Genomic DNA, 22,526 nt, shown 5'->3' on the forward strand with positions numbered 1-22,526 from the left:
CTTACAATTCACCGGTGAAAGTCGAAATTCCGGACCGAGGGCGAAATTTACGATTTTACCCTTCCCCCGTTCACCTTGTCGGAATTTCGCCGATCATTCTTCCGAAACCGTCCCAACGCGAAGATCGCGAAAAGTTATTAGGAATTCATATATTTTATGTGATTTTTGGTGCACCGAAGACGTAGTTATGGCTTTTGGGAGTCGCGGCGTTGATTCTTATATAGATAATGCGCGCTAATGCTTGCGGATGCGATCATACCAGCACTAATGCACCGGATCCCATCAGAACTCCGAAGTTAAGCGTGCTTGGGCGAGAGTAGTACTAGGATGGGTGACCTCCTGGGAAGTCCTCGTGTTGCATCACTCTTTTTTTGCGAATTCTTTTTTTCGGAGGCCGAAACGATGGAATTTCACCATAAATCGCTCCGAGTCTTGTTCAAATGCCCGTTTACGCTTACAATTCACCGGTGAAAGTCGAAATTCCGGACCGAGGGCGAAATTTACGATTTTACCCTTCCCCCGTTCACCTTGTCGGAATTTCGCCGATCACTCTTCCGAAACCGTCCCAACGCGAAGATCGCGAAAAGTTATTAGGAATTCATATATTTTATGTGATTTTTGGTGCACCGAAGACGTAGTTATGGCTTTTGGGAGTCGCGGCGTTGATTCTTATATAGATAATGCGCGCTAATGCTTGCGGATGCGATCATACCAGCACTAATGCACCGGATCCCATCAGAACTCCGAAGTTAAGCGTGCTTGGGCGAGAGTAGTACTAGGATGGGTGACCTCCTGGGAAGTCCTCGTGTTGCATCACTCTTTTTTTGCGAATTCTTTTTTTCGGAGGCCGAAACGATGTAATTTCACCATAAATCGCTCCGAGTCTTGTTCAAATGCCCGTTTACGCTTACAATTCACCGGTGAAAGTCGAAATTCCGACCGAGGGCGAAATTTACGATTTTACCCTTCCCCCGTTCACCTTGTCGGAATTTCGCCGATCACTCTTCCGAAACCGTCCCAACGCGAAGATCGCGAAAAGTTATTAGGAATTCATATATTTTATGTGATTTTTGGTGCACCGAAGACGTAGTTATGGCTTTTGGGAGTCGCGGCGTTGATTCTTATATAGATAATGCGCGCTAATGCTTGCGGATGCGATCATACCAGCACTAATGCACCGGATCCCATCAGAACTCCGAAGTTAAGCGTGCTTGGGCGAGAGTAGTACTAGGATGGGTGACCTCCTGGGAAGTCCTCGTGTTGCATCCCTCTTTTTTTGCGAATTATTTTTTTCGGAGGCCGAAACGATGGAATTTCACCAAAAATCGCTCCGAGTCTTGTTCAAATGCCCGTTTACGCTTACAATTCACCGGTGAAAGTCGAAATTCCGGACCGAGGGCGAAATTTACGATTTTACCCTTCCCCCGTTCACCTTGTCGGAATTTCGCCGATCATTCTTCCGAAACAGTCCCAACGCGAAGATCGCGAAAAGTTATTAGGAATTCATATATTTTATGTGATTTTTGGTGCACCGAAGACGTAGTTATGGCTTTTGGGAGTCGCGGCGTTGATTCTTATATAGATAATGCGCGCTAATGCTTGCGGATGCGATCATACCAGCACTAATGCACCGGATCCCATCAGAACTCCGAAGTTAAGCGTGCTTGGGCGAGAGTAGTACTAGGATGGGTGACCTCCTGGGAAGTCCTCGTGTTGCATCACTCTTTTTTTGCGAATTCTTTTTTTCGGAGGCCGAAACGATGTAATTTCACCATAAATCGCTCCGAGTCTTGTTCAAATGCCCGTTTACGCTTACAATTCACCGGTGAAAGTCGAAATTCCGGACCGAGGGCGAAATTTACGATTTTACCCTTCCCCCGTTCACCTTTTCGGAATTTCGCCGATCACTCTTCCGAAACCGTCCCAACGCGAAGATCGCGAAAAGTTATTAGGAATTCATATATTTTATGTGATTTTTGGTGCACCGAAGACGTAGTTATGGGTTTTGGGAGTCGCGGCGTTGATTCTTATATAGATAATGCGCGCTAATGCTTGCGGATGCGATCATACCAGCACTAATGCACCGGATCCCATCAGAACTCCGAAGTTAAGCGTGCTTGGGCGAGAGTAGTACTAGGATGGGTGACCTCCTGGGAAGTCCTCGTGTTGCATCCCTCTTTTTTTGCGAATTATTTTTTTCGGAGGCCGAAACGATGGAATTTCACCAAAAATCGCTCCGAGTCTTGTTCAAATGCCCGTTTACGCTTACAATTCACCGGTGAAAGTCGAAATTCCGACCGAGGGCGAAATTTACGATTTTACCCTTCCCCCGTTCACCTTGTCGGAATTTCGCCGATCACTCTTCCGAAACCGTCCCAACGCGAAGATCGCGAAAAGTTATTAGGAATTCATATATTTTATGTGATTTTTGGTGCACCGAAGACGTAGTTATGGCTTTTGGGAGTCGCGGCGTTGATTCTTATATAGATAATGCGCGCTAATGCTTGCGGATGCGATCATACCAGCACTAATGCACCGGATCCCATCAGAACTCCGAAGTTAAGCGTGCTTGGGCGAGAGTAGTACTAGGATGGGTGACCTCCTGGGAAGTCCTCGTGTTGCATCCCTCTTTTTTTGCGAATTATTTTTTTCGGAGGCCGAAACGATGGAATTTCACCAAAAATCGCTCCGAGTCTTGTTCAAATGCCCGTTTACGCTTACAATTCACCGGTGAAAGTCGAAATTCCGGACCGAGGGCGAAATTTACGATTTTACCCTTCCCCCGTTCACCTTGTCGGAATTTCGCCGATCATTCTTCCGAAACCGTCCCAACGCGAAGATCGCGAAAAGTTATTAGGAATTCATATATTTTATGTGATTTTTGGTGCACCGAAGACGTAGTTATGGCTTTTGGGAGTCGCGGCGTTGATTCTTATATAGATAATGCGCGCTAATGCTTGCGGATGCGATCATACCAGCACTAATGCACCGGATCCCATCAGAACTCCGAAGTTAAGCGTGCTTGGGCGAGAGTAGTACTAGGATGGGTGACCTCCTGGGAAGTCCTCGTGTTGCATCCCTCTTTTTTTGCGAATTATTTTTTTCGGAGGCCGAAACGATGGAATTTCACCAAAAATCGCTCCGAGTCTTGTTCAAATGCCCGTTTACGCTTACAATTCACCGGTGAAAGTCGAAATTCCGACCGAGGGCGAAATTTACGATTTTACCCTTCCCCCGTTCACCTTGTCGGAATTTCGCCGATCACTCTTCCGAAACCGTCCCAACGCGAAGATCGCGAAAAGTTATTAGGAATTCATATATTTTATGTGATTTTTGGTGCACCGAAGACGTAGTTATGGCTTTTGGGAGTCGCGGCGTTGATTCTTATATAGATAATGCGCGCTAATGCTTGCGGATGCGATCATACCAGCACTAATGCACCGGATCCCATCAGAACTCCGAAGTTAAGCGTGCTTGGGCGAGAGTAGTACTAGGATGGGTGACCTCCTGGGAAGTCCTCGTGTTGCATCCCTCTTTTTTTGCGAATTATTTTTTTCGGAGGCCGAAACGATGGAATTTCACCAAAAATCGCTCCGAGTCTTGTTCAAATGCCCGTTTACGCTTACAATTCACCGGTGAAAGTCGAAATTCCGGACCGAGGGCGAAATTTACGATTTTACCCTTCCCCCGTTCACCTTGTCGGAATTTCGCCGATCATTCTTCCGAAACAGTCCCAACGCGAAGATCGCGAAAAGTTATTAGGAATTCATATATTTTATGTGATTTTTGGTGCACCGAAGACGTAGTTATGGCTTTTGGGAGTCGCGGCGTTGATTCTTATATAGATAATGCGCGCTAATGCTTGCGGATGCGATCATACCAGCACTAATGCACCGGATCCCATCAGAACTCCGAAGTTAAGCGTGCTTGGGCGAGAGTAGTACTAGGATGGGTGACCTCCTGGGAAGTCCTCGTGTTGCATCACTCTTTTTTTGCGAATTCTTTTTTTCGGAGGCCGAAACGATGTAATTTCACCATAAATCGCTCCGAGTCTTGTTCAAATGCCCGTTTACGCTTACAATTCACCGGTGAAAGTCGAAATTCCGGACCGAGGGCGAAATTTACGATTTTACCCTTCCCCCGTTCACCTTTTCGGAATTTCGCCGATCACTCTTCCGAAACCGTCCCAACGCGAAGATCGCGAAAAGTTATTAGGAATTCATATATTTTATGTGATTTTTGGTGCACCGAAGACGTAGTTATGGGTTTTGGGAGTCGCGGCGTTGATTCTTATATAGATAATGCGCGCTAATGCTTGCGGATGCGATCATACCAGCACTAATGCACCGGATCCCATCAGAACTCCGAAGTTAAGCGTGCTTGGGCGAGAGTAGTACTAGGATGGGTGACCTCCTGGGAAGTCCTCGTGTTGCATCACTCTTTTTTTGCGAATTCTTTTTTTCGGAGGCCGAAACGATGGAATTTCACCATAAATCGCTCCGAGTCTTGTTCAAATGCCCGTTTACGCTTACAATTCACCGGTGAAAGTCGAAATTCCGGACCGAGGGCGAAATTTACGATTTTACCCTTCCCCCGTTCACCTTGTCGGAATTTCGCCGATCACTCTTCCGAAACCGTCCCAACGCGAAGATCGCGAAAAGTTATTAGGAATTCATATATTTTATGTGATTTTTGGTGCACCGAAGACGTAGTTATGGCTTTTGGGAGTCGCGGCGTTGATTCTTATATAGATAATGCGCGCTAATGCTTGCGGATGCGATCATACCAGCACTAATGCACCGGATCCCATCAGAACTCCGAAGTTAAGCGTGCTTGGGCGAGAGTAGTACTAGGATGGGTGACCTCCTGGGAAGTCCTCGTGTTGCATCACTCTTTTTTTGCGAATTCTTTTTTTCGGAGGCCGAAACGATGTAATTTCACCATAAATCGCTCCGAGTCTTGTTCAAATGCCCGTTTACGCTTACAATTCACCGGTGAAAGTCGAAATTCCGACCGAGGGCGAAATTTACGATTTTACCCTTCCCCCGTTCACCTTGTCGGAATTTCGCCGATCACTCTTCCGAAACCGTCCCAACGCGAAGATCGCGAAAAGTTATTAGGAATTCATATATTTTATGTGATTTTTGGTGCACCGAAGACGTAGTTATGGCTTTTGGGAGTCGCGGCGTTGATTCTTATATAGATAATGCGCGCTAATGCTTGCGGATGCGATCATACCAGCACTAATGCACCGGATCCCATCAGAACTCCGAAGTTAAGCGTGCTTGGGCGAGAGTAGTACTAGGATGGGTGACCTCCTGGGAAGTCCTCGTGTTGCATCCCTCTTTTTTTGCGAATTATTTTTTTCGGAGGCCGAAACGATGGAATTTCACCAAAAATCGCTCCGAGTCTTGTTCAAATGCCCGTTTACGCTTACAATTCACCGGTGAAAGTCGAAATTCCGGACCGAGGGCGAAATTTACGATTTTACCCTTCCCCCGTTCACCTTGTCGGAATTTCGCCGATCATTCTTCCGAAACAGTCCCAACGCGAAGATCGCGAAAAGTTATTAGGAATTCATATATTTTATGTGATTTTTGGTGCACCGAAGACGTAGTTATGGCTTTTGGGAGTCGCGGCGTTGATTCTTATATAGATAATGCGCGCTAATGCTTGCGGATGCGATCATACCAGCACTAATGCACCGGATCCCATCAGAACTCCGAAGTTAAGCGTGCTTGGGCGAGAGTAGTACTAGGATGGGTGACCTCCTGGGAAGTCCTCGTGTTGCATCACTCTTTTTTTGCGAATTCTTTTTTTCGGAGGCCGAAACGATGTAATTTCACCATAAATCGCTCCGAGTCTTGTTCAAATGCCCGTTTACGCTTACAATTCACCGGTGAAAGTCGAAATTCCGGACCGAGGGCGAAATTTACGATTTTACCCTTCCCCCGTTCACCTTTTCGGAATTTCGCCGATCACTCTTCCGAAACCGTCCCAACGCGAAGATCGCGAAAAGTTATTAGGAATTCATATATTTTATGTGATTTTTGGTGCACCGAAGACGTAGTTATTGGTTTTGGGAGTCGCGGCGTTGATTCTTATATAGATAATGCGCGCTAATGCTTGCGGATGCGATCATACCAGCACTAATGCACCGGATCCCATCAGAACTCCGAAGTTAAGCGTGCTTGGGCGAGAGTAGTACTAGGATGGGTGACCTCCTGGGAAGTCCTCGTGTTGCATCCCTCTTTTTTTGCGAATTATTTTTTTCGGAGGCCGAAACGATGGAATTTCACCAAAAATCGCTCCGAGTCTTGTTCAAATGCCCGTTTACGCTTACAATTCACCGGTGAAAGTCGAAATTCCGACCGAGGGCGAAATTTACGATTTTACCCTTCCCCCGTTCACCTTGTCGGAATTTCGCCGATCACTCTTCCGAAACCGTCCCAACGCGAAGATCGCGAAAAGTTATTAGGAATTCATATATTTTATGTGATTTTTGGTGCACCGAAGACGTAGTTATGGCTTTTGGGAGTCGCGGCGTTGATTCTTATATAGATAATGCGCGCTAATGCTTGCGGATGCGATCATACCAGCACTAATGCACCGGATCCCATCAGAACTCCGAAGTTAAGCGTGCTTGGGCGAGAGTAGTACTAGGATGGGTGACCTCCTGGGAAGTCCTCGTGTTGCATCCCTCTTTTTTTGCGAATTATTTTTTTCGGAGGCCGAAACGATGGAATTTCACCAAAAATCGCTCCGAGTCTTGTTCAAATGCCCGTTTACGCTTACAATTCACCGGTGAAAGTCGAAATTCCGGACCGAGGGCGAAATTTACGATTTTACCCTTCCCCCGTTCACCTTGTCGGAATTTCGCCGATCATTCTTCCGAAACCGTCCCAACGCGAAGATCGCGAAAAGTTATTAGGAATTCATATATTTTATGTGATTTTTGGTGCACCGAAGACGTAGTTATGGCTTTTGGGAGTCGCGGCGTTGATTCTTATATAGATAATGCGCGCTAATGCTTGCGGATGCGATCATACCAGCACTAATGCACCGGATCCCATCAGAACTCCGAAGTTAAGCGTGCTTGGGCGAGAGTAGTACTAGGATGGGTGACCTCCTGGGAAGTCCTCGTGTTGCATCCCTCTTTTTTTGCGAATTATTTTTTTCGGAGGCCGAAACGATGGAATTTCACCAAAAATCGCTCCGAGTCTTGTTCAAATGCCCGTTTACGCTTACAATTCACCGGTGAAAGTCGAAATTCCGACCGAGGGCGAAATTTACGATTTTACCCTTCCCCCGTTCACCTTGTCGGAATTTCGCCGATCACTCTTCCGAAACCGTCCCAACGCGAAGATCGCGAAAAGTTATTAGGAATTCATATATTTTATGTGATTTTTGGTGCACCGAAGACGTAGTTATGGCTTTTGGGAGTCGCGGCGTTGATTCTTATATAGATAATGCGCGCTAATGCTTGCGGATGCGATCATACCAGCACTAATGCACCGGATCCCATCAGAACTCCGAAGTTAAGCGTGCTTGGGCGAGAGTAGTACTAGGATGGGTGACCTCCTGGGAAGTCCTCGTGTTGCATCACTCTTTTTTTGCGAATTCTTTTTTTCGGAGGCCGAAACGATGTAATTTCACCATAAATCGCTCCGAGTCTTGTTCAAATGCCCGTTTACGCTTACAATTCACCGGTGAAAGTCGAAATTCCGACCGAGGGCGAAATTTACGATTTTACCCTTCCCCCGTTCACCTTGTCGGAATTTCGCCGATCACTCTTCCGAAACCGTCCCAACGCGAAGATCGCGAAAAGTTATTAGGAATTCATATATTTTATGTGATTTTTGGTGCACCGAAGACGTAGTTATGGCTTTTGGGAGTCGCGGCGTTGATTCTTATATAGATAATGCGCGCTAATGCTTGCGGATGCGATCATACCAGCACTAATGCACCGGATCCCATCAGAACTCCGAAGTTAAGCGTGCTTGGGCGAGAGTAGTACTAGGATGGGTGACCTCCTGGGAAGTCCTCGTGTTGCATCCCTCTTTTTTTGCGAATTATTTTTTTCGGAGGCCGAAACGATGGAATTTCACCAAAAATCGCTCCGAGTCTTGTTCAAATGCCCGTTTACGCTTACAATTCACCGGTGAAAGTCGAAATTCCGGACCGAGGGCGAAATTTACGATTTTACCCTTCCCCCGTTCACCTTGTCGGAATTTCGCCGATCATTCTTCCGAAACAGTCCCAACGCGAAGATCGCGAAAAGTTATTAGGAATTCATATATTTTATGTGATTTTTGGTGCACCGAAGACGTAGTTATGGCTTTTGGGAGTCGCGGCGTTGATTCTTATATAGATAATGCGCGCTAATGCTTGCGAATGCGATCATACCAGCACTAATGCACCGGATCCCATCAGAACTCCGAAGTTAAGCGTGCTTGGGCGAGAGTAGTACTAGGATGGGTGACCTCCTGGGAAGTCCTCGTGTTGCATCACTCTTTTTTTGCGAATTCTTTTTTTCGGAGGCCGAAACGATGTAATTTCACCATAAATCGCTCCGAGTCTTGTTCAAATGCCCGTTTACGCTTACAATTCACCGGTGAAAGTCGAAATTCCGGACCGAGGGCGAAATTTACGATTTTACCCTTCCCCCGTTCACCTTTTCGGAATTTCGCCGATCACTCTTCCGAAACCGTCCCAACGCGAAGATCGCGAAAAGTTATTAGGAATTCATATATTTTATGTGATTTTTGGTGCACCGAAGACGTAGTTATGGGTTTTGGGAGTCGCGGCGTTGATTCTTATATAGATAATGCGCGCTAATGCTTGCGGATGCGATCATACCAGCACTAATGCACCGGATCCCATCAGAACTCCGAAGTTAAGCGTGCTTGGGCGAGAGTAGTACTAGGATGGGTGACCTCCTGGGAAGTCCTCGTGTTGCATCCCTCTTTTTTTGCGAATTATTTTTTTCGGAGGCCGAAACGATGGAATTTCACCAAAAATCGCTCCGAGTCTTGTTCAAATGCCCGTTTACGCTTACAATTCACCGGTGAAAGTCGAAATTCCGACCGAGGGCGAAATTTACGATTTTACCCTTCCCCCGTTCACCTTGTCGGAATTTCGCCGATCACTCTTCCGAAACCGTCCCAACGCGAAGATCGCGAAAAGTTATTAGGAATTCATATATTTTATGTGATTTTTGGTGCACCGAAGACGTAGTTATGGCTTTTGGGAGTCGCGGCGTTGATTCTTATATAGATAATGCGCGCTAATGCTTGCGGATGCGATCATACCAGCACTAATGCACCGGATCCCATCAGAACTCCGAAGTTAAGCGTGCTTGGGCGAGAGTAGTACTAGGATGGGTGACCTCCTGGGAAGTCCTCGTGTTGCATCCCTCTTTTTTTGCGAATTATTTTTTTCGGAGGCCGAAACGATGGAATTTCACCAAAAATCGCTCCGAGTCTTGTTCAAATGCCCGTTTACGCTTACAATTCACCGGTGAAAGTCGAAATTCCGGACCGAGGGCGAAATTTACGATTTTACCCTTCCCCCGTTCACCTTGTCGGAATTTCGCCGATCATTCTTCCGAAACCGTCCCAACGCGAAGATCGCGAAAAGTTATTAGGAATTCATATATTTTATGTGATTTTTGGTGCACCGAAGACGTAGTTATGGCTTTTGGGAGTCGCGGCGTTGATTCTTATATAGATAATGCGCGCTAATGCTTGCGGATGCGATCATACCAGCACTAATGCACCGGATCCCATCAGAACTCCGAAGTTAAGCGTGCTTGGGCGAGAGTAGTACTAGGATGGGTGACCTCCTGGGAAGTCCTCGTGTTGCATCCCTCTTTTTTTGCGAATTATTTTTTTCGGAGGCCGAAACGATGGAATTTCACCAAAAATCGCTCCGAGTCTTGTTCAAATGCCCGTTTACGCTTACAATTCACCGGTGAAAGTCGAAATTCCGACCGAGGGCGAAATTTACGATTTTACCCTTCCCCCGTTCACCTTGTCGGAATTTCGCCGATCACTCTTCCGAAACCGTCCCAACGCGAAGATCGCGAAAAGTTATTAGGAATTCATATATTTTATGTGATTTTTGGTGCACCGAAGACGTAGTTATGGCTTTTGGGAGTCGCGGCGTTGATTCTTATATAGATAATGCGCGCTAATGCTTGCGGATGCGATCATACCAGCACTAATGCACCGGATCCCATCAGAACTCCGAAGTTAAGCGTGCTTGGGCGAGAGTAGTACTAGGATGGGTGACCTCCTGGGAAGTCCTCGTGTTGCATCCCTCTTTTTTTGCGAATTATTTTTTTCGGAGGCCGAAACGATGGAATTTCACCAAAAATCGCTCCGAGTCTTGTTCAAATGCCCGTTTACGCTTACAATTCACCGGTGAAAGTCGAAATTCCGGACCGAGGGCGAAATTTACGATTTTACCCTTCCCCCGTTCACCTTGTCGGAATTTCGCCGATCATTCTTCCGAAACAGTCCCAACGCGAAGATCGCGAAAAGTTATTAGGAATTCATATATTTTATGTGATTTTTGGTGCACCGAAGACGTAGTTATGGCTTTTGGGAGTCGCGGCGTTGATTCTTATATAGATAATGCGCGCTAATGCTTGCGGATGCGATCATACCAGCACTAATGCACCGGATCCCATCAGAACTCCGAAGTTAAGCGTGCTTGGGCGAGAGTAGTACTAGGATGGGTGACCTCCTGGGAAGTCCTCGTGTTGCATCACTCTTTTTTTGCGAATTCTTTTTTTCGGAGGCCGAAACGATGTAATTTCACCATAAATCGCTCCGAGTCTTGTTCAAATGCCCGTTTACGCTTACAATTCACCGGTGAAAGTCGAAATTCCGGACCGAGGGCGAAATTTACGATTTTACCCTTCCCCCGTTCACCTTTTCGGAATTTCGCCGATCACTCTTCCGAAACCGTCCCAACGCGAAGATCGCGAAAAGTTATTAGGAATTCATATATTTTATGTGATTTTTGGTGCACCGAAGACGTAGTTATGGGTTTTGGGAGTCGCGGCGTTGATTCTTATATAGATAATGCGCGCTAATGCTTGCGGATGCGATCATACCAGCACTAATGCACCGGATCCCATCAGAACTCCGAAGTTAAGCGTGCTTGGGCGAGAGTAGTACTAGGATGGGTGACCTCCTGGGAAGTCCTCGTGTTGCATCCCTCTTTTTTTGCGAATTATTTTTTTCGGAGGCCGAAACGATGGAATTTCACCAAAAATCGCTCCGAGTCTTGTTCAAATGCCCGTTTACGCTTACAATTCACCGGTGAAAGTCGAAATTCCGACCGAGGGCGAAATTTACGATTTTACCCTTCCCCCGTTCACCTTGTCGGAATTTCGCCGATCACTCTTCCGAAACCGTCCCAACGCGAAGATCGCGAAAAGTTATTAGGAATTCATATATTTTATGTGATTTTTGGTGCACCGAAGACGTAGTTATGGCTTTTGGGAGTCGCGGCGTTGATTCTTATATAGATAATGCGCGCTAATGCTTGCGGATGCGATCATACCAGCACTAATGCACCGGATCCCATCAGAACTCCGAAGTTAAGCGTGCTTGGGCGAGAGTAGTACTAGGATGGGTGACCTCCTGGGAAGTCCTCGTGTTGCATCCCTCTTTTTTTGCGAATTATTTTTTTCGGAGGCCGAAACGATGGAATTTCACCAAAAATCGCTCCGAGTCTTGTTCAAATGCCCGTTTACGCTTACAATTCACCGGTGAAAGTCGAAATTCCGGACCGAGGGCGAAATTTACGATTTTACCCTTCCCCCGTTCACCTTGTCGGAATTTCGCCGATCATTCTTCCGAAACCGTCCCAACGCGAAGATCGCGAAAAGTTATTAGGAATTCATATATTTTATGTGATTTTTGGTGCACCGAAGACGTAGTTATGGCTTTTGGGAGTCGCGGCGTTGATTCTTATATAGATAATGCGCGCTAATGCTTGCGGATGCGATCATACCAGCACTAATGCACCGGATCCCATCAGAACTCCGAAGTTAAGCGTGCTTGGGCGAGAGTAGTACTAGGATGGGTGACCTCCTGGGAAGTCCTCGTGTTGCATCCCTCTTTTTTTGCGAATTATTTTTTTCGGAGGCCGAAACGATGGAATTTCACCAAAAATCGCTCCGAGTCTTGTTCAAATGCCCGTTTACGCTTACAATTCACCGGTGAAAGTCGAAATTCCGACCGAGGGCGAAATTTACGATTTTACCCTTCCCCCGTTCACCTTGTCGGAATTTCGCCGATCACTCTTCCGAAACCGTCCCAACGCGAAGATCGCGAAAAGTTATTAGGAATTCATATATTTTATGTGATTTTTGGTGCACCGAAGACGTAGTTATGGCTTTTGGGAGTCGCGGCGTTGATTCTTATATAGATAATGCGCGCTAATGCTTGCGGATGCGATCATACCAGCACTAATGCACCGGATCCCATCAGAACTCCGAAGTTAAGCGTGCTTGGGCGAGAGTAGTACTAGGATGGGTGACCTCCTGGGAAGTCCTCGTGTTGCATCCCTCTTTTTTTGCGAATTATTTTTTTCGGAGGCCGAAACGATGGAATTTCACCAAAAATCGCTCCGAGTCTTGTTCAAATGCCCGTTTACGCTTACAATTCACCGGTGAAAGTCGAAATTCCGGACCGAGGGCGAAATTTACGATTTTACCCTTCCCCCGTTCACCTTGTCGGAATTTCGCCGATCATTCTTCCGAAACAGTCCCAACGCGAAGATCGCGAAAAGTTATTAGGAATTCATATATTTTATGTGATTTTTGGTGCACCGAAGACGTAGTTATGGCTTTTGGGAGTCGCGGCGTTGATTCTTATATAGATAATGCGCGCTAATGCTTGCGGATGCGATCATACCAGCACTAATGCACCGGATCCCATCAGAACTCCGAAGTTAAGCGTGCTTGGGCGAGAGTAGTACTAGGATGGGTGACCTCCTGGGAAGTCCTCGTGTTGCATCACTCTTTTTTTGCGAATTCTTTTTTTCGGAGGCCGAAACGATGTAATTTCACCATAAATCGCTCCGAGTCTTGTTCAAATGCCCGTTTACGCTTACAATTCACCGGTGAAAGTCGAAATTCCGGACCGAGGGCGAAATTTACGATTTTACCCTTCCCCCGTTCACCTTTTCGGAATTTCGCCGATCACTCTTCCGAAACCGTCCCAACGCGAAGATCGCGAAAAGTTATTAGGAATTCATATATTTTATGTGATTTTTGGTGCACCGAAGACGTAGTTATGGGTTTTGGGAGTCGCGGCGTTGATTCTTATATAGATAATGCGCGCTAATGCTTGCGGATGCGATCATACCAGCACTAATGCACCGGATCCCATCAGAACTCCGAAGTTAAGCGTGCTTGGGCGAGAGTAGTACTAGGATGGGTGACCTCCTGGGAAGTCCTCGTGTTGCATCCCTCTTTTTTTGCGAATTATTTTTTTCGGAGGCCGAAACGATGGAATTTCACCAAAAATCGCTCCGAGTCTTGTTCAAATGCCCGTTTACGCTTACAATTCACCGGTGAAAGTCGAAATTCCGACCGAGGGCGAAATTTACGATTTTACCCTTCCCCCGTTCACCTTGTCGGAATTTCGCCGATCACTCTTCCGAAACCGTCCCAACGCGAAGATCGCGAAAAGTTATTAGGAATTCATATATTTTATGTGATTTTTGGTGCACCGAAGACGTAGTTATGGCTTTTGGGAGTCGCGGCGTTGATTCTTATATAGATAATGCGCGCTAATGCTTGCGGATGCGATCATACCAGCACTAATGCACCGGATCCCATCAGAACTCCGAAGTTAAGCGTGCTTGGGCGAGAGTAGTACTAGGATGGGTGACCTCCTGGGAAGTCCTCGTGTTGCATCCCTCTTTTTTTGCGAATTATTTTTTTCGGAGGCCGAAACGATGGAATTTCACCAAAAATCGCTCCGAGTCTTGTTCAAATGCCCGTTTACGCTTACAATTCACCGGTGAAAGTCGAAATTCCGGACCGAGGGCGAAATTTACGATTTTACCCTTCCCCCGTTCACCTTGTCGGAATTTCGCCGATCATTCTTCCGAAACCGTCCCAACGCGAAGATCGCGAAAAGTTATTAGGAATTCATATATTTTATGTGATTTTTGGTGCACCGAAGACGTAGTTATGGCTTTTGGGAGTCGCGGCGTTGATTCTTATATAGATAATGCGCGCTAATGCTTGCGGATGCGATCATACCAGCACTAATGCACCGGATCCCATCAGAACTCCGAAGTTAAGCGTGCTTTGGCGAGAGTAGTACTAGGATGGGTGACCTCCTGGGAAGTCCTCGTGTTGCATCACTCTTTTTTTGCGAATTATTTTTTTCGGAGGCCGAAACGATGGAATTTCACCAAAAATCGCTCCGAGTCTTGTTCAAATGCCCGTTTACGCTTACAATTCACCGGTGAAAGTCGAAATTCCGGACCGAGGGCGAAATTTATGATTTTACCCTTCCCCCGTTCACCTTGTCGGAATTTCGCCGATCACTCTTCCGAAACCGTCCCAACACGAAGATCGCGAAAAGTTATTAGGAATTCATATATTTTATGTGATTTTTGGTGCACCGAAGACGTAGTTATGGCTTTTGGGAGTCGCGGCGTTGATTCTTATATAGATAATGCGCGCTAATGCTTGCGGATGCGATCATACCAGCACTAATGCACCGGATCCCATCAGAACTCCGAAGTTAAGCGTGCTTGGGCGAGAGTAGTACTAGGATGGGTGACCTCCTGGGAAGTCCTCGTGTTGCATCACTCTTTTTTTGCGAATTCTTTTTTTCGGAGGCCGAAACGATGGAATTTCACCATAAATCGCTCCGAGTCTTGTTCAAATGCCCGTTTACGCTTACAATTCACCGGTGAAAGTCGAAATTCCGGACCGAGGGCGAAATTTACGATTTTACCCTTCCCCCGTTCACCTTGTCGGAATTTCGCCGATCACTCTTCCGAAACCGTCCCAACGCGAAGATCGCGAAAAGTTATTAGGAATTCATATATTTTATGTGATTTTTGGTGCACCGAAGACGTAGTTATGGCTTTTGGGAGTCGCGGCGTTGATTCTTATATAGATAATGCGCGCTAATTCTTGCGGATGCGATCATACCAGCACTAATGCACCGGATCCCATCAGAACTCCGAAGTTAAGCGTGCTTGGGCGAGAGTAGTACTAGGATGGGTGACCTCCTGGGAAGTCCTCGTGTTGCATCCCTCTTTTTTTGCGAATTATTTTTTTCGGAGGCCGAAACGATGGAATTTCACCAAAAATCGCTCCGAGTCTTGTTCAAATGCCCGTTTACGCTTACAATTCACCGGTGAAAGTCGAAATTCCGACCGAGGGCGAAATTTACGATTTTACCCTTCCCCCGTTCACCTTGTCGGAATTTCGCCGATCACTCTTCCGAAACCGTCCCAACGCGAAGATCGCGAAAAGTTATTAGGAATTCATATATTTTATGTGATTTTTGGTGCACCGAAGACGTAGTTATGGCTTTTGGGAGTCGCGGCGTTGATTCTTATATAGATAATGCGCGCTAATGCTTGCGGATGCGATCATACCAGCACTAATGCACCGGATCCCATCAGAACTCCGAAGTTAAGCGTGCTTGGGCGAGAGTAGTACTAGGATGGGTGACCTCCTGGGAAGTCCTCGTGTTGCATCACTCTTTTTTTGCGAATTCTTTTTTTCGGAGGCCGAAACGATGGAATTTCACCATAAATCGCTCCGAGTCTTGTTCAAATGCCCGTTTACGCTTACAATTCACCGGTGAAAGTCGAAATTCCGGACCGAGGGCGAAATTTACGATTTTACCCTTCCCCCGTTCACCTTGTCGGAATTTCTCCGATCACTCTTCCGAAACCGTCCCAACGCGAAGATCGCGAAAAGTTATTAGGAATTCATATATTTTATGTGATTTTTGGTGCACCGAAGACGTAGTTATGGCTTTTGGGAGTCGCGGCGTTGATTCTTATATAGATAATGCGCGCTAATGCTTGCGGATGCGATCATACCAGCACTAATGCACCGGATCCCATCAGAACTCCGAAGTTAAGCGTGCTTGGGCGAGAGTAGTACTAGGATGGGTGACCTCCTGGGAAGTCCTCGTGTTGCATCACTCTTTTTTTGCGAATTCTTTTTTTCGGAGGCCGAAACGATGGAATTTCACCATAAATCGCTCCGAGTCTTGTTCAAATGCCCGTTTACGCTTACAATTCACCGGTGAAAGTCGAAATTCCGGACCGAGGGCGAAATTTACGATTTTACCCTTCCCCCGTTCACCTTGTCGGAATTTCGCCGATCACTCTTCCGAAACCGTCCCAACGCGAAGATCGCGAAAAGTTATTAGGAATTCATATATTTTATGTGATTTTTGGTGCACCGAAGACGTAGTTATGGCTTTTGGGAGTCGCGGCGTTGATTCTTATATAGATAATGCGCGCTAATTCTTGCGGATGCGATCATACCAGCACTAATGCACCGGATCCCATCAGAACTCCGAAGTTAAGCGTGCTTGGGCGAGAGTAGTACTAGGATGGGTGACCTCCTGGGAAGTCCTCGTGTTGCATCCCTCTTTTTTTGCGAATTATTTTTTTCGGAGGCCGAAACGATGGAATTTCACCAAAAATCGCTCCGAGTCTTGTTCAAATGCCCGTTTACGCTTACAATTCACCGGTGAAAGTCGAAATTCCGACCGAGGGCGAAATTTACGATTTTACCCTTCCCCCGTTCACCTTGTCGGAATTTCGCCGATCACTCTTCCGAAACCGTCCCAACGCGAAGATCGCGAAAAGTTATTAGGAATTCATATATTTTATGTGATTTTTGGTGCACCGAAGACGTAGTTATGGCTTTTGGGAGTCGCGGCGTTGATTCTTATATAGATAATGCGCGCTAATGCTTGCGGATGCGATCATACCAGCACTAATGCACCGGATCCCATCAGAACTCCGAAGTTAAGCGTGCTTGGGCGAGAGTAGTACTAGGATGGGTGACCTCCTGGGAAGTCCTCGTGTTGCATCACTCTTTTTTTGCGAATTCTTTTTTTCGGAGGCCGAAACGATGGAATTTCACCATAAATCGCTCCGAGTCTTGTTCAAATGCCCGTTTACGCTTACAATTCACCGGTGAAAGTCGAAATTCCGGACCGAGGGCGAAATTTACGATTTTACCCTTCCCCCGTTCACCTTGTCGGAATTTCTCCGATCACTCTTCCGAAACCGTCCCAACGCAAAGATAGCGAAAAGTTATTAGGAATTCATATATTTTATGTGATTTTTGGTGCACCGAAGACGTAGTTATGGCTTTTGGGAGTCGCGGCGTTGATTCTTATATAGATAATGCGCGCTAATGCTTGCGGATGCGATCATACCAGCACTAATGCACCGGATCCCATCAGAACTCCGAAGTTAAGCGTGCTTGGGCGAGAGTAGTACTAGGATGGGTGACCTCCTGGGAAGTCCTCGTGTTGCATCCCTCTTTTTTTGCGAATTATTTTTTTCGGAGGCCGAAACGATGGAATTTCACCAAAAATCGCTCCGAGTCTTGTTCAAATGCCCGTTTACGCTTACAATTCACCGGTGAAAGTCGAAATTCCGACCGAGGGCGAAATTTACGATTTTACCCTTCCCCCGTTCACCTTGTCGGAATTTCTGCGAATTCTTTTTTTCGGAGGCCGAAACGATGGAATTTCACCATAAATCGCTCCGAGTCTTGTTCAAATGCCCGTTTACGCTTACAATTCACCGGTGAAAGTCGAAATTCCGGACCGAGGGCGAAATTTACGATTTTACCCTTCCCCCGTTCACCTTGTCGGAATTTCTCCGATCACTCTTCCGAAACCGTCCCAACGCAAAGATAGCGAAAAGTTATTAGGAATTCATATATTTTATGTGATTTTTGGTGCACCGAAGACGTAGTTATGGCTTTTGGGAGTCGCGGCGTTGATTCTTATATAGATAATGCGCGCTAATGCTTGCGGATGCGATCATACCAGCACTAATGCACCGGATCCCATCAGAACTCCGAAGTTAAGCGTGCTTGGGCGAGAGTAGTACTAGGATGGGTGACCTCCTGGGAAGTCCTCGTGTTGCATCCCTCTTTTTTTGCGAATTATTTTTTTCGGAGGCCGAAACGATGGAATTTCACCAAAAATCGCTCCGAGTCTTGTTCAAATGCCCGTTTACGCTTACAATTCACCGGTGAAAGTCGAAATTCCGACCGAGGGCGAAATTTACGATTTTACCCTTCCCCCGTTCACCTTGTCGGAATTTCGCCGATCACTCTTCCGAAACCGTCCCAACGCGAAGATCGCGAAAAGTTATTAGGAATTCATATATTTTATGTGATTTTTGGTGCACCGAAGACGTAGTTATGGCTTTTGGGAGTCGCGGCGTTGATTCTTATATAGATAATGCGCGCTAATGCTTGCGGATGCGATCATACCAGCACTAATGCACCGGATCCCATCAGAACTCCGAAGTTAAGCGTGCTTGGGCGAGAGTAGTACTAGGATGGGTGACCTCCTGGGAAGTCCTCGTGTTGCATCCCTCTTTTTTTGCGAATTATTTTTTTCGGAGGCCGAAACGATGGAATTTCACCAAAAATCGCTCCGAGTCTTGTTCAAATGCCCGTTTACGCTTACAATTCACCGGTGAAAGTCGAAATTCCGGACCGAGGGCGAAATTTACGATTTTACCCTTCCCCCGTTCACCTTGTCGGAATTTCGCCGATCATTCTTCCGAAACAGTCCCAACGCGAAGATCGCGAAAAGTTATTAGGAATTCATATATTTTATGTGATTTTTGGTGCACCGAAGACGTAGTTATGGCTTTTGGGAGTCGCGGCGTTGATTCTTATATAGATAATGCGCGCTAATGCTTGCGGATGCGATCATACCAGCACTAATGCACCGGATCCCATCAGAACTCCGAAGTTAAGCGTGCTTTGGCGAGAGTAGTACTAGGATGGGTGACCTCCTGGGAAGTCCTCGTGTTGCATCACTCTTTTTTTGCGAATTCTTTTTTTCGGAGGCCGAAACGATGGAATTTCACCAAAAATCGCTCCGAGTCTTGTTCAAATGCCCGTTTACGCTTACAATTCACCGGTGAAAGTCGAAATTCCGGACCGAGGGCGAAATTTACGATTTTACCCTTCCCCCGTTCACCTTGTCGGAATTTCGCCGATCACTCTTCCGAAACCGTCCCAACGCGAAGATCGCGAAAAGTTATTAGGAATTCATATATTTTATGTGATTTTTGGTGCACCGAAGATGTAGTTATGGCTTTTGGGAGTCGCGGCGTTGATTCTTATATAGATAATGCGCGCTAATTCTTGCGGATGCGATCATACCAGCACTAATGCACCGGATCCCATCAGAACTCCGAAGTTAAGCGTGCTTGGACGAGAGTAGTACTAGGATGGGTGACCTCCTGGGAAGTCCTCGTGTTGCATCACTCTTTTTTTGCGAATTCTTTTTTTCGGAGGCCGAAACGATGGAATTTCACCAAAAATCGCTCCGAGTCTTGTTCAAATGCCCGTTTACGCTTACAATTCACCGGTGAAAGTCGAAATTCCGGACCGAGGGCGAAATTTACGATTTTACCCTTCCCCCGTTCACCTTGTCGGAATTTCGCCGATCACTCTTCCGAAACCGTCCCAACGCGAAGATCGCGAAAAGTTATTAGGAATTCATATATTTTATGTGATTTTTGGTGCACCGAAGACGTAGTTATGGCTTTTGGGAATCGCGGCGTTGATTCTTATATAGATAATGCGCGCTAATGCTTGCGGATGCGATCATACCAGCACTAATGCACCGGATCCCATCAGAACTCCGAAGTTAAGCGTGCTTGGGCGAGAGTAGTACTAGGATGGGTGACCTCCTGGGAAGTCCTCGTGTTGCATCACTCTTTTTTTGCGAATTCTTTTTTTCGGAGGCCGAAACGATGGAATTTCACCATAAATCGCTCCGAGTCTTGTTCAAATGCCCGTTTACGCTTACAATTCACCGGTGAAAGTCGAAATTCCGGACCGAGGGCGAAATTTACGATTTTACCCTTCCCCCGTTCACCTTGTCGAAATTTCGCCGATCACTCTTCCGAAACCGTCCCAACGCGAATATCGCGAAAAGTTATTAGGAATTCATATATTTTATGTAATTTTTGGTGCACCGAAGACGTAGTTATGGCTTTTGGGAGTCGCGGCGTTGATTCTTATATAGATAATGCGCGCTAATGCTTGCGGATGCGATCATACCAGCACTAATGCACCGGATCCCATCAGAACTCCGAAGTTAAGCGTGCTTGGGCGAGAGTAGTACTAGGATGGGTGACCTCCTGGGAAGTCCTCGTGTTGCATCACTCTTTTTTTGCGAATTCTTTTTTTCGGAGGCCGAAACGATGGAATTTCACCATAAATCGCTCCGAGTCTTGTTCAAATGCCCGTTTACGCTTACAATTCACCGGTGAAAGTCGAAATTCCGGACCGAGGGCGAAATTTACGATTTTACCCTTCCCCCGTTCACCTTGTCGGAATTTCGCCGATCACTCTTCCGAAACCGTCCCAACGCGAATATCGCGAAAAGTTATTAGGAATTCATATATTTTATGTAATTTTTGGTGCACCGAAGACGTAGTTATGGCTTTTGGGAGTCGCGGCGTTGATTCTTATATAGATAATGCGCGCTAATGCTTGCGGATGCGATCATACCAGCACTAATGCACCGGATCCCATCAGAACTCCGAAGTTAAGCGTGCTTGGGCGAGAGTAGTACTAGGATGGGTGACCTCCTGGGAAGTCCTCGTGTTGCATCACTCTTTTTTTGCGAATTCTTTTTTTCGGAGGCCGAAACGATGGAATTTCACCATAAATCGCTCCGAGTCTTGTTCAAATGCCCGTTTACGCTTACAATTCACCGGTGAAAGTCGAAATTCCGGACCGAGGGCGAAATTTACGATTTTACCCTTCCCCCGTTCACCTTGTCGGAATTTCGCCGATCACTCTTCCGAAACCGTCCCAACGCGAAGATCGCGAAAAGTTATTAGGAATTCATATATTTTATGTGATTTTTGGTGCACCGAAGACGTAGTTATGGCTTTTGGGAGTCGCGGCGTTGATTCTTATATAGATAATGCGCGCTAATGCTTGCGGATGCGATAATACCAGCACTAATGCACCGGATCCCATCAGAACTCCGAAGTTAAGCGTGCTTGGGCGAGAGTAGTACTAGGATGGGTGACCTCCTGGGAAGTCCTCGTGTTGCATCCCTCTTTTTTTGCGAATTATTTTTTTCGGAGGCCGAAACGATGGAATTTCACAAAAAATCGCTCCGAGTCTTGTTCAAATGCCCGTTTACGCTTACAATTCACCGGTGAAAGTCGAAATTCCGACCGAGGGCGAAATTTACGATTTTACCCTTCCCCCGTTCACCTTGTCGGAATTTCGCCGATCACTCTTCCGAAACCGTCCCAACGCGAAGATCGCGAAAAGTTATTAGGAATTCATATATTTTATGTGATTTTTGGTGCACCGAAGACGTAGTTATGGCTTTTGGGAGTCGCGGCGTTGATTCTTATATAGATAATGCGCGCTAATGCTTGCGGATGCGATCATACCAGCACTAATGCACCGGATCCCATCAGAACTCCGAAGTTAAGCGTGCTTGGGCGAGAGTAGTACTAGGATGGGTGACCTCCTGGGAAGTCCTCGTGTTGCATCCCTCTTTTTTTGCGAATTATTTTTTTCGGAGGCCGAAACGATGGAATTTCACCAAAAATCGCTCCGAGTCTTGTTCAAATGCCCGTTTACGCTTACAATTCACCGGTGAAAGTCGAAATTCCGGACCGAGGGCGAAATTTACGATTTTACCCTTCCCCCGTTCACCTTGTCGGAATTTCGCCGATCATTCTTCCGAAACCGTCCCAACGCGAAGATCGCGAAAAGTTATTAGGAATTCATATATTTTATGTGATTTTTGGTGCACCGAAGACGTAGTTATGGCTTTTGGGAGTCGCGGCGTTGATTCTTATATAGATAATGCGCGCTAATGCTTGCGGATGCGATCATACCAGCACTAATGCACCGGATCCCATCAGAACTCCGAAGTTAAGCGTGCTTTGGCGAGAGTAGTACTAGGATGGGTGACCTCCTGGGAAGTCCTCGTGTTGCATCACTCTTTTTTTGCGAATTCTTTTTTTCGGAGGCCGAAACGATGGAATTTCACCAAAAATCGCTCCGAGTCTTGTTCAAATGCCCGTTTACGCTTACAATTCACCGGTGAAAGTCGAAATTCCGGACCGAGGGCGAAATTTACGATTTTACCCTTCCCCCGTTCACCTTGTCGGAATTTCGCCGATCACTCTTCCGAAACCGTCCCAACGCGAAGATCGCGAAAAGTTATTAGGAATTCATATATTTTATGTGATTTTTGGTGCACCGA

General features: G+C 46.5%; 49 non-coding genes across 49 annotated transcripts; all 49 read left to right on the forward strand.

Annotated features, from left to right (window-relative positions):
- The first annotated feature begins 245 nt into the window (after positions 1-245).
- On the forward strand, positions 246-364 carry LOC149396321 (5S ribosomal RNA). Its single transcript, XR_016298040.1, has one exon. It is a non-coding gene; the product is annotated as a 5S ribosomal RNA (ribosomal RNA).
- Positions 365-698: 334 nt separating this feature from the next.
- LOC149396322 (5S ribosomal RNA) lies at positions 699-817 on the forward strand. The gene has a single exon (XR_016298041.1). It is a non-coding gene; the product is annotated as a 5S ribosomal RNA (ribosomal RNA).
- A 333-nt stretch (positions 818-1,150) lies between these two features.
- Positions 1,151-1,269, forward strand: LOC149396323 (5S ribosomal RNA). The gene has a single exon (XR_016299295.1). It is a non-coding gene; the product is annotated as a 5S ribosomal RNA (ribosomal RNA).
- A 334-nt stretch (positions 1,270-1,603) lies between these two features.
- Positions 1,604-1,722, forward strand: LOC149396324 (5S ribosomal RNA). Its single transcript, XR_016298042.1, has one exon. It is a non-coding gene; the product is annotated as a 5S ribosomal RNA (ribosomal RNA).
- A 334-nt stretch (positions 1,723-2,056) lies between these two features.
- LOC149396325 (5S ribosomal RNA) lies at positions 2,057-2,175 on the forward strand. Its single transcript, XR_016299296.1, has one exon. It is a non-coding gene; the product is annotated as a 5S ribosomal RNA (ribosomal RNA).
- A 333-nt stretch (positions 2,176-2,508) lies between these two features.
- LOC149396326 (5S ribosomal RNA) lies at positions 2,509-2,627 on the forward strand. The gene has a single exon (XR_016299297.1). It is a non-coding gene; the product is annotated as a 5S ribosomal RNA (ribosomal RNA).
- A 334-nt stretch (positions 2,628-2,961) lies between these two features.
- Positions 2,962-3,080, forward strand: LOC149396327 (5S ribosomal RNA). The gene has a single exon (XR_016299298.1). It is a non-coding gene; the product is annotated as a 5S ribosomal RNA (ribosomal RNA).
- A 333-nt stretch (positions 3,081-3,413) lies between these two features.
- On the forward strand, positions 3,414-3,532 carry LOC149396328 (5S ribosomal RNA). Its single transcript, XR_016299299.1, has one exon. It is a non-coding gene; the product is annotated as a 5S ribosomal RNA (ribosomal RNA).
- Positions 3,533-3,866: 334 nt separating this feature from the next.
- LOC149396329 (5S ribosomal RNA) lies at positions 3,867-3,985 on the forward strand. The gene has a single exon (XR_016298043.1). It is a non-coding gene; the product is annotated as a 5S ribosomal RNA (ribosomal RNA).
- A 334-nt stretch (positions 3,986-4,319) lies between these two features.
- Positions 4,320-4,438, forward strand: LOC149396330 (5S ribosomal RNA). Its single transcript, XR_016298045.1, has one exon. It is a non-coding gene; the product is annotated as a 5S ribosomal RNA (ribosomal RNA).
- A 334-nt stretch (positions 4,439-4,772) lies between these two features.
- Positions 4,773-4,891, forward strand: LOC149396331 (5S ribosomal RNA). Its single transcript, XR_016298046.1, has one exon. It is a non-coding gene; the product is annotated as a 5S ribosomal RNA (ribosomal RNA).
- A 333-nt stretch (positions 4,892-5,224) lies between these two features.
- Positions 5,225-5,343, forward strand: LOC149396332 (5S ribosomal RNA). The gene has a single exon (XR_016299300.1). It is a non-coding gene; the product is annotated as a 5S ribosomal RNA (ribosomal RNA).
- Positions 5,344-5,677: 334 nt separating this feature from the next.
- On the forward strand, positions 5,678-5,796 carry LOC149396333 (5S ribosomal RNA). The gene has a single exon (XR_016298047.1). It is a non-coding gene; the product is annotated as a 5S ribosomal RNA (ribosomal RNA).
- Positions 5,797-6,130: 334 nt separating this feature from the next.
- On the forward strand, positions 6,131-6,249 carry LOC149396334 (5S ribosomal RNA). Its single transcript, XR_016299301.1, has one exon. It is a non-coding gene; the product is annotated as a 5S ribosomal RNA (ribosomal RNA).
- Positions 6,250-6,582: 333 nt separating this feature from the next.
- LOC149396335 (5S ribosomal RNA) lies at positions 6,583-6,701 on the forward strand. Its single transcript, XR_016299305.1, has one exon. It is a non-coding gene; the product is annotated as a 5S ribosomal RNA (ribosomal RNA).
- A 334-nt stretch (positions 6,702-7,035) lies between these two features.
- LOC149396336 (5S ribosomal RNA) lies at positions 7,036-7,154 on the forward strand. The gene has a single exon (XR_016299317.1). It is a non-coding gene; the product is annotated as a 5S ribosomal RNA (ribosomal RNA).
- Positions 7,155-7,487: 333 nt separating this feature from the next.
- LOC149396337 (5S ribosomal RNA) lies at positions 7,488-7,606 on the forward strand. Its single transcript, XR_016298048.1, has one exon. It is a non-coding gene; the product is annotated as a 5S ribosomal RNA (ribosomal RNA).
- A 333-nt stretch (positions 7,607-7,939) lies between these two features.
- On the forward strand, positions 7,940-8,058 carry LOC149396338 (5S ribosomal RNA). Its single transcript, XR_016299325.1, has one exon. It is a non-coding gene; the product is annotated as a 5S ribosomal RNA (ribosomal RNA).
- A 334-nt stretch (positions 8,059-8,392) lies between these two features.
- Positions 8,393-8,511, forward strand: LOC149396339 (5S ribosomal RNA). Its single transcript, XR_016298590.1, has one exon. It is a non-coding gene; the product is annotated as a 5S ribosomal RNA (ribosomal RNA).
- A 334-nt stretch (positions 8,512-8,845) lies between these two features.
- Positions 8,846-8,964, forward strand: LOC149396340 (5S ribosomal RNA). Its single transcript, XR_016299326.1, has one exon. It is a non-coding gene; the product is annotated as a 5S ribosomal RNA (ribosomal RNA).
- A 333-nt stretch (positions 8,965-9,297) lies between these two features.
- Positions 9,298-9,416, forward strand: LOC149396341 (5S ribosomal RNA). Its single transcript, XR_016299327.1, has one exon. It is a non-coding gene; the product is annotated as a 5S ribosomal RNA (ribosomal RNA).
- A 334-nt stretch (positions 9,417-9,750) lies between these two features.
- Positions 9,751-9,869, forward strand: LOC149396342 (5S ribosomal RNA). The gene has a single exon (XR_016299328.1). It is a non-coding gene; the product is annotated as a 5S ribosomal RNA (ribosomal RNA).
- Positions 9,870-10,202: 333 nt separating this feature from the next.
- LOC149396343 (5S ribosomal RNA) lies at positions 10,203-10,321 on the forward strand. Its single transcript, XR_016299329.1, has one exon. It is a non-coding gene; the product is annotated as a 5S ribosomal RNA (ribosomal RNA).
- Positions 10,322-10,655: 334 nt separating this feature from the next.
- LOC149396344 (5S ribosomal RNA) lies at positions 10,656-10,774 on the forward strand. Its single transcript, XR_016298049.1, has one exon. It is a non-coding gene; the product is annotated as a 5S ribosomal RNA (ribosomal RNA).
- Positions 10,775-11,108: 334 nt separating this feature from the next.
- LOC149396345 (5S ribosomal RNA) lies at positions 11,109-11,227 on the forward strand. Its single transcript, XR_016299330.1, has one exon. It is a non-coding gene; the product is annotated as a 5S ribosomal RNA (ribosomal RNA).
- Positions 11,228-11,560: 333 nt separating this feature from the next.
- On the forward strand, positions 11,561-11,679 carry LOC149396346 (5S ribosomal RNA). The gene has a single exon (XR_016299331.1). It is a non-coding gene; the product is annotated as a 5S ribosomal RNA (ribosomal RNA).
- A 334-nt stretch (positions 11,680-12,013) lies between these two features.
- On the forward strand, positions 12,014-12,132 carry LOC149396347 (5S ribosomal RNA). The gene has a single exon (XR_016299332.1). It is a non-coding gene; the product is annotated as a 5S ribosomal RNA (ribosomal RNA).
- Positions 12,133-12,465: 333 nt separating this feature from the next.
- Positions 12,466-12,584, forward strand: LOC149396348 (5S ribosomal RNA). The gene has a single exon (XR_016299334.1). It is a non-coding gene; the product is annotated as a 5S ribosomal RNA (ribosomal RNA).
- Positions 12,585-12,918: 334 nt separating this feature from the next.
- Positions 12,919-13,037, forward strand: LOC149396349 (5S ribosomal RNA). The gene has a single exon (XR_016298050.1). It is a non-coding gene; the product is annotated as a 5S ribosomal RNA (ribosomal RNA).
- A 334-nt stretch (positions 13,038-13,371) lies between these two features.
- On the forward strand, positions 13,372-13,490 carry LOC149396350 (5S ribosomal RNA). The gene has a single exon (XR_016299335.1). It is a non-coding gene; the product is annotated as a 5S ribosomal RNA (ribosomal RNA).
- Positions 13,491-13,823: 333 nt separating this feature from the next.
- Positions 13,824-13,942, forward strand: LOC149396351 (5S ribosomal RNA). Its single transcript, XR_016299336.1, has one exon. It is a non-coding gene; the product is annotated as a 5S ribosomal RNA (ribosomal RNA).
- Positions 13,943-14,276: 334 nt separating this feature from the next.
- LOC149396352 (5S ribosomal RNA) lies at positions 14,277-14,395 on the forward strand. Its single transcript, XR_016298934.1, has one exon. It is a non-coding gene; the product is annotated as a 5S ribosomal RNA (ribosomal RNA).
- Positions 14,396-14,729: 334 nt separating this feature from the next.
- LOC149396353 (5S ribosomal RNA) lies at positions 14,730-14,848 on the forward strand. Its single transcript, XR_016298051.1, has one exon. It is a non-coding gene; the product is annotated as a 5S ribosomal RNA (ribosomal RNA).
- A 334-nt stretch (positions 14,849-15,182) lies between these two features.
- Positions 15,183-15,301, forward strand: LOC149396354 (5S ribosomal RNA). Its single transcript, XR_016299337.1, has one exon. It is a non-coding gene; the product is annotated as a 5S ribosomal RNA (ribosomal RNA).
- A 333-nt stretch (positions 15,302-15,634) lies between these two features.
- Positions 15,635-15,753, forward strand: LOC149396355 (5S ribosomal RNA). Its single transcript, XR_016298052.1, has one exon. It is a non-coding gene; the product is annotated as a 5S ribosomal RNA (ribosomal RNA).
- Positions 15,754-16,087: 334 nt separating this feature from the next.
- On the forward strand, positions 16,088-16,206 carry LOC149396356 (5S ribosomal RNA). The gene has a single exon (XR_016298053.1). It is a non-coding gene; the product is annotated as a 5S ribosomal RNA (ribosomal RNA).
- A 334-nt stretch (positions 16,207-16,540) lies between these two features.
- LOC149396357 (5S ribosomal RNA) lies at positions 16,541-16,659 on the forward strand. Its single transcript, XR_016299338.1, has one exon. It is a non-coding gene; the product is annotated as a 5S ribosomal RNA (ribosomal RNA).
- Positions 16,660-16,992: 333 nt separating this feature from the next.
- On the forward strand, positions 16,993-17,111 carry LOC149396358 (5S ribosomal RNA). The gene has a single exon (XR_016298054.1). It is a non-coding gene; the product is annotated as a 5S ribosomal RNA (ribosomal RNA).
- A 334-nt stretch (positions 17,112-17,445) lies between these two features.
- Positions 17,446-17,564, forward strand: LOC149396359 (5S ribosomal RNA). Its single transcript, XR_016299340.1, has one exon. It is a non-coding gene; the product is annotated as a 5S ribosomal RNA (ribosomal RNA).
- A 502-nt stretch (positions 17,565-18,066) lies between these two features.
- LOC149396360 (5S ribosomal RNA) lies at positions 18,067-18,185 on the forward strand. The gene has a single exon (XR_016299341.1). It is a non-coding gene; the product is annotated as a 5S ribosomal RNA (ribosomal RNA).
- A 333-nt stretch (positions 18,186-18,518) lies between these two features.
- On the forward strand, positions 18,519-18,637 carry LOC149396361 (5S ribosomal RNA). The gene has a single exon (XR_016299342.1). It is a non-coding gene; the product is annotated as a 5S ribosomal RNA (ribosomal RNA).
- Positions 18,638-18,971: 334 nt separating this feature from the next.
- On the forward strand, positions 18,972-19,090 carry LOC149396362 (5S ribosomal RNA). The gene has a single exon (XR_016298935.1). It is a non-coding gene; the product is annotated as a 5S ribosomal RNA (ribosomal RNA).
- A 334-nt stretch (positions 19,091-19,424) lies between these two features.
- Positions 19,425-19,543, forward strand: LOC149396363 (5S ribosomal RNA). Its single transcript, XR_016298550.1, has one exon. It is a non-coding gene; the product is annotated as a 5S ribosomal RNA (ribosomal RNA).
- A 334-nt stretch (positions 19,544-19,877) lies between these two features.
- LOC149396364 (5S ribosomal RNA) lies at positions 19,878-19,996 on the forward strand. The gene has a single exon (XR_016298056.1). It is a non-coding gene; the product is annotated as a 5S ribosomal RNA (ribosomal RNA).
- Positions 19,997-20,330: 334 nt separating this feature from the next.
- LOC149396365 (5S ribosomal RNA) lies at positions 20,331-20,449 on the forward strand. The gene has a single exon (XR_016298057.1). It is a non-coding gene; the product is annotated as a 5S ribosomal RNA (ribosomal RNA).
- Positions 20,450-20,783: 334 nt separating this feature from the next.
- Positions 20,784-20,902, forward strand: LOC149396366 (5S ribosomal RNA). The gene has a single exon (XR_016298058.1). It is a non-coding gene; the product is annotated as a 5S ribosomal RNA (ribosomal RNA).
- Positions 20,903-21,236: 334 nt separating this feature from the next.
- Positions 21,237-21,355, forward strand: LOC149396367 (5S ribosomal RNA). The gene has a single exon (XR_016297820.1). It is a non-coding gene; the product is annotated as a 5S ribosomal RNA (ribosomal RNA).
- A 333-nt stretch (positions 21,356-21,688) lies between these two features.
- LOC149396368 (5S ribosomal RNA) lies at positions 21,689-21,807 on the forward strand. Its single transcript, XR_016299343.1, has one exon. It is a non-coding gene; the product is annotated as a 5S ribosomal RNA (ribosomal RNA).
- A 334-nt stretch (positions 21,808-22,141) lies between these two features.
- On the forward strand, positions 22,142-22,260 carry LOC149396369 (5S ribosomal RNA). The gene has a single exon (XR_016298936.1). It is a non-coding gene; the product is annotated as a 5S ribosomal RNA (ribosomal RNA).
- The last annotated feature ends 266 nt before the right edge of the window (positions 22,261-22,526 follow it).

The sequence above is a fragment of the Urtica dioica genome, chromosome 5 (assembly GCF_054948205.1).
Source record: "Urtica dioica subsp. dioica isolate 48M chromosome 5, U.dioica_male_clone48M_v1_H2, whole genome shotgun sequence".
NCBI lineage: Eukaryota > Viridiplantae > Streptophyta > Magnoliopsida > Rosales > Urticaceae > Urtica > Urtica dioica.